We start from the raw sequence: 10,381 nt of genomic DNA, 5'->3' as shown, positions 1-10,381 counted from the left end.
ATTTCTAATTTTTCATTTATTTTGTCATTTTGTTCTTGTATTTTCTTCCAAAATTCTTGTAAGGTTTTTCTGTGTTTTCTTTGGTCTGTCTCTCAATCCTTCCAAGATACTTAAATATAATTCTTTTGAATTTCTCTTCAGGGAGTTCCAATGCTGCCTCTTCCTCAGGGATGTGTTTTGGGTCTGTATCCTGGTCCCTTGTATCTCCTGCTTTATCTTGCTTCTTTGTGTGGACTGCGATGCTCTGTTGTCTCTGAAGTATAGTGATGTTTTTGTGTTTATATTTCATTGGTGATTATATGTCTCAGTGACTTGCCCATGATTTTCATTTTCTTTGTTTTGTTTGTATGTTATCTACATAAGCAGCATACTGTGCTGTGTTCCTCTATTCTCTAGTTGACAACACTTAGACACACACCACCTGTCCTTTCCTGTTGTCAACCACTTGTATGTCTCTACTAACCTGGCAAACAGATCCTATTCTTAGGTCCCTGGAATCTGAATGAGAATGCTAGCACTTTAAAATCCAAAATGGTTGTCATTTGTGAAGATTCAAAATGGCTGCACCCTCAGTCACTTTAAATATCAAAATGGCCTCTGCTTGTAAACATTCAAAATGGCTGAGCTCTCAGTCACTTTAGGTATCCAAAATGGCTGCACCCTCTGGACAGCGGAAAGTCAACATCTCAGGTTGTCTCCCTCCTTGCTGTTTCTCTTCCTAGTCATAGACCACTAGCACAGTCATCCCTGCAGCCCTTGGTGATCAGGGCTGATCTTTAGGTCAATTCTAAGGTCCCAACACAACTTGGAAATTGTCAGGCTGTTGGTCCAATCAGAGTAACTGACAGTCTGCAGCACTGACCCTCTCTGTACTCACTGTTTTTGTTCAGGTTTTTCCACTAGTTGGTGCCTAAACCCCTTTTATATAGTTCCTTTCAAAGCTCAGTGCTCCAGGATTATCTTCTGTATCTCTGTCAATTGTTTTTTCTTTTCTTTGTTGAAGAGGGTGTGTGTCACTTGTCTGCCTAGTCCTCCATCTTACCAGAAGTTCCTCTAACTGCTGTTTTTGTATGAGTTCTGATTGTGCGTTAATTTTGTTATTTTTTCTTGAATATTTTTCCCGGGTTCTTCCAGGGAATTGTCTGTGTTCTCCTTGCTTCTGTTTGGGGTTTCCTTGGGCTCTTGTAAAGCTCTATAAACATATCTTCTAAATTCCTTCTCAGATTATTCTATTGCCTCCTCTTCCTCAATGTTTAATGAGACCTTTGTTTGTGGCTTTGCTTCTAATTCCTTGTCCTGTTTTTTTTGTTTGATTTAAGGTTGTCTGTTGTTTCCTAGACATTTTGAGGTTATCTTTAACTGTTGGTTATGTATTTATTTGTTTTGTCTAGGTTTTATGGTTTAGTATTTTGAAAAGGTGAAGCTGGTGTATTTTTTTTTTTTTAGTTATTAATTCAGATATGCTGGGTTGCTCTCCAGTTTTCTTTGGGATGATGGAATCACTATTTCGAATGTGGATATGGGTTTCTGTTTGTCAAAAGAGGGTTTAGAGTTTGAACTAGAAGGTATTATGGTGGCTGAATGTGGTTTCTTCTATTGGATGAGTGAAATTATTGGCAGAGAAGGTGGGAGCAAAAGATTGGGAGAAGGGAAGTTCCCTGTTGGTAGAGGTGGTTTCTAGGGCTTTGAGCGGTCTGCTAATGATGATGTTGTACTGTTATTCATAGGCCTGCAGCTCAATTTGAGCAAAGACTTCAGTTGTTAGGGTGTTGCCACTTTCCGTCAGGCTCAGACAAATGCAAAAACCCTACTCCCAAGGCCTCTCAGCAGCAAAAAGCTGACCAGAGACAACTGCCTGGCTCTGTGATTCACCGTGGGGGCTCCTCTCCCTGGGCCCACCGACCTGCAACATCAGCTCAATCAGCCCAGACCACAGTCTGCTGGGGGAGCTCCCCTGTGTGTCTGCTCACACATGGCACCAAATCTGCTTGGTTTCAGTGGCACAGGAGTCAGGAGAGCACCTGGTAGCTGACCCAAGTTACTGATAAAATCAGGTTCTGAAGGTAGGTCCTTGGGGTCATCTGATAAACTGGTGTGGTCGTTGCTATGCTGGTGTGGTGTGTCTTCCTCCTTAACCCAGGGAGGTCTCAGATGGCCTTTCTCACCTGCCAGTTGGTGGTCCCCCAGGGAAGTCTCCAATGACCTTTCTCAGCTGCCTGTCAGTGCTCCGCAGGATAGATCCTCTGATCTTATTATTTTTCCTCCACCTGTCTCTTTCTCCTTTCTAATTCTCCTCCTCTAATTCTACTTTCTAATTGCACTCTGACTCAGTGAGCTGTTCAGGGCACCAGAATCCCTAACTCAAACTGCTGTACCTAGTTTTTTAAGCACTAAGATGCTCGAGGGAAATACAGTGGTGATCACTGATGAGACTCCATTTTGAATCAGTCTATAATGATTCTTGTAGACATATTATAGCATCAAACTTATAATTGGTGATGATAATTAAATAATATTCTATTAATACCCATGATATCTCTTTTACATATTTAAGACTGGAGAGAGGTTCCATGTATGTGGGAGTGCAGATCTTGACTCACACATTTCTGACATCCCTGTTCTAACATCTCTGAGAAAGGAACACCAAGCATGAGATTTGTTATGTTGTTAAAGGCAATTCAGACCATTGGCAATGTATACAGTATCACCAAATCAAGGATATAAATGATTTGAAAAAAAATGCATTTTAGGAGGCAATATACCCTAACAAAAAGAATCCTTAATACACATTTTAAAAAGTTAGTTTATAATCTTGACTCTGCCCTTAAGAAGAAATATAAAGTCTTGAGCCTCAGTTTTCTTATTTGTACAATGCTAGAGGATTGGATGCAATCTGAGAAAAAATAATAGGCATTGTCTCTCTAGTGTTTGGGGAGTTGTGAACTCAAAGGTAAAGAAAGAAAAAGGGACACAAAAAGAGTAATTTAAAGAAAGACTGTCTTATTGTTCCTTGATCTTTTCCTGTGTACAATAGAAGGGCAAAATGACATAAGGAGAGGAGCTGAGCACTGGCCAGCCACTCAGAACTTTTCTTCATCAGCTGCAACACAAATGAAGGAATCACAGTTGAGACTGAGTTCACTCAAGGTAAAGCTTCCTGTGGAGACAAGAAAGTCACACATATCATAGAATTAACAGTCCATAAAAAATACCTTACAGCCAATGAGTTGGATCTGACTCACAGCGACCCCTCCTTGGGTTTCCGAGACAGTATCACTACGGAAGTAGATCACCCAATCTTCCTTCCGAGAAGTGCCTGGTGGGTTTGAACCGCCAGTCTTCTGTTTAGTAGTCAAATACCTTAGGCACTGTGCTACCAGAGCTCCTTAATAGCCCATACTCTGAATCAAATAAAATTGAGAGATTTGTTGAAAGTAAAGAGACAACTTGAGCTTGGAAGAGACTGAATTCCACACAAACTCACGTTGGTGAAATCCAGCAAACCAAAATGATGAAGCTGTCTCCCATTTTGTAAAGGGAGAACAAAGAACTAGATGTAAACTACTTGACTGGTATTTACAAATATAAATCATCACATTTCTTGATTGGTAAATTATTGCAAGACATTACTTGATTGGTAGATTATTGCAAGATATTACTTCATTGGTAGTTACAAAATTAGATCAGTGTTAAGTTGGCACTTTCTGAGACAGGGAATTTGCAAGGGAGAACTTCTTGAGGTGGGACCTCTATGGGGATTGTCTTAAGAAGCATATTTGTCTTTTTTAGATTGGTTACAGTGTGATAATCTCAAAGGTACATAACAAAAGGAAGAATCATTGGGTAGTTACATCACAACTATGAATTGTCAGGTAATTAGATCATAATTGTCAGACATTCCTTCTTAGAAACAACCTACTCAGGCAGAAGTTTTCCAGTAGGTATTTGTGTAAGAGATTTAGATAAGTCATGGTATTTATGTAAGAGATATAGATAAGTCATGATGCCAAAGTCTCCTCTCAAAATCCTTATTTCTATACCCTTTGTTTTCTTACAGAGGACAAACACTTCTGTAGTTTCATGATTAAGTCTACATGGAGGCTGTTGCTAGGGTGAAAACAGAACTAATGAAACAGATTCATACCCAGATTTCAAGCCAGCCATTTCAGATTTTATCAGATACCTCAATTTTAAATTCCTTTGTACATTCCCTCTCTTTGACCAAGGATTTAGAGATAAATTCTTTGGTCAGTTCTTTGACAGCTATTCTGAAGGAAAGATTTCTTATGGATGGACTTTGGGCAGATGATTATTCTGGAATGGTGATCATTTAACACATCTTTAATATTCCAAATGCTACTTGTGTGAAAATGGTAACCAGGTACCATCTAATGTCTTCACCATGCCATAATTTTAGCCTTTTGCTTCTGTGATCTCATTATATGAAAGTTACCGCAGGAAGGCCACATAGAGGAACAGCCTGGCATCCAGTGGCTTACTCAAGGAGTGGGCTTGAGTCAGTTTGAAATATAACTACTTTCAATGTACATTTTTCTCACTGGCATTTAATTGGTCCTTTGGGTAATGGCAATTATCAATATCATATAGCATTTTATCGTTCCTAAAATTATTACCCACCACTCATCTGTCAGTTTGTCTACAGTTGTGGCTTATATATTGCTGTGAGCCTGGAGCCTATACCACTGGTATTTCAAATACCAGCAAGGTCACCCATGGTAGACAGATTTCATCAGAGCTTCCAGATTAATATAGACTGGATAGAAGGACAGGGCCATCCATTTCTGAGAAAGGTTGGTCACTGAAAACCTTATAAAGAGCAGTGAAACATTAATATATTACTGGAAAATTTTATGAATAGCAGTGAAACATTATCTGATATAGTGCCGGAAGATGAGGCCCTCAATTTGGGAAGCATTCAAAATACAACTGGAGAAGAGCTGCCTCTTGAAAGTAGAATTGACCTTAATGTTGTGGATGGAGTAAAGCTTTCATGACCTTCATTTGCTGATGGGGCATCACTCACAATGGCAAGAAACAGCTGCAAACATTCAACAGGGGCTGTAACATAGCAAGGATTGTGAGGATGGTGTAGGACCAGTCAATGTTTCATTCAATTGTGTGTAGTGTCACTATGAGTCAGAATTGACTCAATAGCATCTAACAACAACAGTTGTTTCAATGACAGTGAGTGTCATTAGTCCAGGTAACACTATAGAATCAATCCATGATTCAGTGTATGAGGGCAACCAACTAAAAATATCTAAGAAGGAAGAATCTGAAGGTAGAGAGATATGGAGTCAAGTACCTTTCTGCACATCAGTTTATCTTGTTCTGCCTCTTCTGATGTGTTTACCCATGCACAGCAGGAAGTGTTAGTGATGGCATAAGCTCCTCCTTGCTGTTTCAAGAGGAATTGAAACAGCACATAACAGCAGCAAACAACAACAGCACTCACTTGGTAAGAGAGTTTAAAGATTTCTGCTGGCCTGCCATTCCATCAGCAGTACTGCTAGCTATTTGCTTCATAGTGTTAGATAAATGCCAGAGTGCATGTTTTAAGTTAGCGACTCTGTACCAAAGGAGAAATGCCCTTAAGCAGAAAATTAACACAGACAGGGTTCTTTTTTTAAAGTGTTTATGCTTTGTCGGCCTTGGTCATTTCTAGACAATTTGTTTTTCTTTCTAATATTTTTAAGTGATCAGTCCAGTGATAATTTAGGGGAATTCCTAAATGGCCTAACGTTTGTTGGCCATCCATGTCCCATACATATAAATAAGGTAAAGTTCAAGTAAAGGATTTGCTATTGTTGCTTTCCCCTACATATACTGATCTCCCCATAAAAATACATGTCCAAATAGTACATAAGGGATTCCCAGTCCTGGTTGATCATCAGGAAGAGAGATAGTTTGATTTGCTCTTTCCGGCCATCTTTCAGTAAAGGAATTGTTGCAAAGACACTTTTCCTAATACTGATCATCTTGTAATATGAAAGCAAAGTTTGGTGCTTTACTGTTTGTATTGCAGAAAATTACAATGTAGTATAATATCAGAGATCTTATCAAATGGAACAGGAAATCCATCAGTATAAGTAATTTTAGGTCATGTCCAGCCACAAGAAAGGTAAAAGCAAGGCACTAAAGGGTAGGTGGGGGAGTTGGATGAATGCCATAATCTGATATGAACCATTTGCTTGGCAGTAACAATGGTCTTAACAAGTATTAGGTATGAGACTCTATTTTTTAAATGGGTAAACTCATAGTGACCCTCTTTGGGTTTCCAAAGTAGTAAATCTTTATGGAAGTACATTGCTGAATCTTCCTCCCATGGAGTGGCTAATGGATTTGAACCACCAAACTTCTGGTCAGCAGTCAATTGCCATGGGCAAACTGTACATAGTAAATAGGAAATACAATCTGATAATTCTAACTGCCTGAATTTTCATGTGTTTTTGTTCTTTGATCTTGTTTTGTTGTTGTTTTTGTTATGAGCTGTCGAGTCAGACTCGACTCATAGTGACCCCTCCTTGGGTTTTCAAGGTGGTATCACTACAGAAGACCTTCCTTCCGAGGAGTGGCTGATGGGTTTGAACCGCCAGCCTTCTGGTTAGCAGTCAAGTGTCTTAGGCACTAGTGAGCTAAATACACTTTTTTTTCCTTGTTTTTTAATTGTGATTTGGGTGAAAGTTTACAAAGCAAATTCACTTTCCATACAGCAGCTCACATACATTTTGTCTAATGACATTGACAATTTACCACAATGAAACAGCTTCCCTCCCACTTCCTCTCCATACTTACCTCTTCCCTATGTCCTTCTCTCCTTGCATTCCTGCTCCTTGAGCTGTCTCTCCCTATGCATACACAGCCCTTCTATTCTCCTATGATTGTTCTCTCCAAAGAGTGTATCTACCTAGTGTAAATGTTCACCTTATATGGCTATCTTTTGTTTGGCTGGAAACCAAAGGATTGGGTTCAATTACACACCTTAAGGTCAACTAGGGGTTCCATCAGTAGTTCCATCAGGCTCTATCAGACTAGCAAACCTGGTCCCTTTTTTTTTTTTTTTTTTTTAATGATTTTTAGTTTTGTTCCACATTGATCTCCCACTGTATACAGGATCTCCTACATATATCCCCTCAAAGCATTTGACAGTGGTAACCAGGCACCATGTAGTTCCACTGGTCTCATAGTCATGTATAGGCTGAAGATCGCATGGTGTACCAGTCACTTGGACTAATTGTTTCCATGAATCTTTGATTTTCTTCATTCTTCTTTGCTCTGGACAAGGAGACACCCATCATTGCATCTAGATGACTGCTTGCAAGCTTTTAAGATCCCAGTTGCTAGTCACCAAAGTAGAATGTGGAACAATGTTTTGTGTAATATGATATGCCAGTTGAGTTTGATGTCCCCTGTGACTATGGTCCCAAGCCCACAGGTCCAACTACTCACTCTGTCTGGGTATCTGGCTGTGTCTAAGAAGTGACCACAACCTTGCCCCTTGTCAGTTCTACTATATATGTGGGAATTCTTACAGAACATACAAATACACTTGTAGAAAAAATGTCTGCCAACCCTATACATAGTCTTGGGCACACTCCCCCCTGCATTTTTATTGTTTTTTGCCATAATTCAGCCCGTCCACCCATCTATCCACCCATTTATCTATGTTTGCTTTCACTGACAATGCAGTACTGTATGTGGCAAAGGGTTCATTTTCATAGTCTGCACCTCCAATGCACTTCTATATGTCTTCCTCTTCCTCAGTGCCACCGTGTTGATCATTTACATTTGGTACATTGCCCGTATCTTCACCTAAAGCAATACTTGTTTCTACCTATCTAACAGCATTCCCTCCCTAGCCCTCCCACTCCTGGTAACCAACAAAGGAAATTTCCTCCCATATATAAACCTTTCCTTGACTTTTTAAAATAACAAACTAATACGATATTTCTCCTTCAGTGATTGACTTATTTCACTCAGCATAATGTCCTCAAAGTTCATCCACATTATGCAGTGTTTTGCAGATTCTATGTTATTCTTTAAGGTTGCATAGTATTCTATTGTGTGTATGTACCACAGTTTGTTTATCTGTTCTTCAGCTGATGAACACCTAAGTTGTTTCCATTTTTGACTATTGTAAATAGTGCTGCAATGAACATGGATATGCATATATCTGTTCTTGTCCTGGTTCTCAATTCTTTAGGATATATACCTAGTATTGGAATGGCTGGGGAAAATGGAATTTTTATTTCCAACTTTGTAAGTAATTGCCTTACTATTCTCCACAGTGGTTCCACCTTTTTACAGTTCCACCAGCAATGTATGAGAGTTCTACTCTCTGTGCATCCTCATCAGCATTTGTTATTTTCTGTCTTGTTGAACTTTGCTACTAGTGCTGGAGCAAGATGGCACCTCATTGTTGCTTTAATTTGCATCTCTCTAATGGCTAATGATCATGAGGATTTCTTCATGTTTGTTGGCCGCCTGGATGTCCTCTTCAGTGAAGTGTCTATTCATGTCTTCTGCCCATTTTTAATAAGATTATTGTCATTTTGTTGTTGACATGTTGGTGTTTTCTAAATATTCTAGAGATAAGTCCCTTGTCATATATGTCATTGCTGAACATTTTTCCCAATCTATAGGTTTTCTTTTGACTCTTTTGGAGAAGTCTTTGGAAGCACAAAAAAATTTAATTTTTAGAAGGTCTCATTGATCTAGTTTATCTTCTGCTGTTTGTGCATTTTGTGTTATGATCGATAGTCTATTTGTGGAATATATTAAGGCCCCAAGATTTACGCCTAGTTTTTCCTTGAAGAACTCTATACTTTTAGGTTTCACATTTAAGTCTTTGATCTGTCTGGAGTTCATTTCTATGTATAGTGTGAATGAAGTACAGATCTTGTTTCATTTTTCTGCAAATGGATATCCAGTTTTGCCAGCACCACTTATTAAATACACATTCTCTTCCCATTTAATGGATTTCGGCCCTTTGTTAAAGATCAGCTGACCATAGGTCGATGCTTCTATTTCTGGGTTCTCAATTCTATTCCATTGGTCTATGTGTCTGTCATTACACCAATATCAGGCAGTTTTGACAACTGTGGATGTAAAATCGGTTTTGAAATCTGGCAGTGTGAGAACTCCTACTTTGTTCTTCTTCTTCAGTAGTGCTTTGGTTATGCGAGGTCTCTTTCCTTTCCATAGAAAGTTAGTGAATGGTTTTTCCATATCCTTAAAGAATGTTGAGGGGATCTGGATTGGGATTGCATTGAATGTATAGATTGCTTTGGGTAGAACTGACATTTTTGCAATGTACAATCTTCCTATCCATGAGCATGGTATGTTTTTCCATTTATGTAGATCTCTTATGGTTTCTTGAAGTAATCTTTTATAGTTTTCTTTGTGCAGGATGTTTGTGTCCCTGGTAAGATTTATTCCCAAGTTCTTTATTTATTTATTTTGGTAGGTGTGGTAAATTGTATTGATTTCCTTATTTCTTACTCAGCAATCTCTTTGCTGGCATAGAGGAATCCGACTAATTTTTGGATGTTGGTCTTGTATCCTGCCACATTGCTAAATCTCTCAATAAGTTCTAGTAGATTTTTGACTGAGTCTCTCGGGTTTTCTAGTTATAGGAGCATATCATCAGCAAATAGGGATAATTTGGCTTCTTCCTTATCAATTTGGATGCCTTTGATTTCCTTTTCTTGCCTAATTACCCTGGCTAGGACTTCCAATACAGTGTTGAATAGTAATGGTGAAAGAAGGCATCCTTATCTTGTTCCTGTTCACAAGGGGAATGGTTTCAGTCTGTCTCCATTGATAATAATGTTGGATACTGGTTTTGCATGTTGTTGTTGTTGTTCTTATATGCCCTTGAGTCAGATCTGACTCGTAGCAACCCCAGCTTGTGTTTCTGAGGTGGTATCACTACAGAAGTAGATTGTCCAACCTTCCTTCCTAGGAGTGGCTGGTGGGTTTGAAGTGTCAGCCTTCTGGTTAGCAGTCAAGTGCCTTCGGCACTACACTACCATAGATTTTTGACTGAGTTTTTTGGGTTTTCTAGGTATAGGATCATATTATTGGCAAATAGAGATAGTTTGACTTCTTCCTTACCAATTTGGATGCTTTTGATTTCCCTTTCTTGCCTTATGGCCCTGGGGCTAAGACTTCCAATACAATGTTGAATAGAAGTGGTGATAGAGGGCATCGTTGTCTGTTTCCTATTCACAAGAAGAATGGTTTCAGTATCTTTCCATTGAGAATAATGTTGGCTATTGGTTTTGCATAGATGCCCTTTATTATGTTGAGGAATGTCCCTTCTATTCCTATTTAGCTGAGAGGTTTTTTTTTTTTTTTT

Source organism: Orycteropus afer, unplaced genomic scaffold (assembly GCF_000298275.1).
Source record: "Orycteropus afer afer isolate SDZICR_OR568_19922 unplaced genomic scaffold, OryAfe1.0 scaffold00028, whole genome shotgun sequence".
Taxonomy (NCBI): domain Eukaryota; kingdom Metazoa; phylum Chordata; class Mammalia; order Tubulidentata; family Orycteropodidae; genus Orycteropus; species Orycteropus afer.
The sequence above is the reverse complement of the archived record's forward strand: the minus strand, read 5'-3'. Positions refer to the sequence as shown.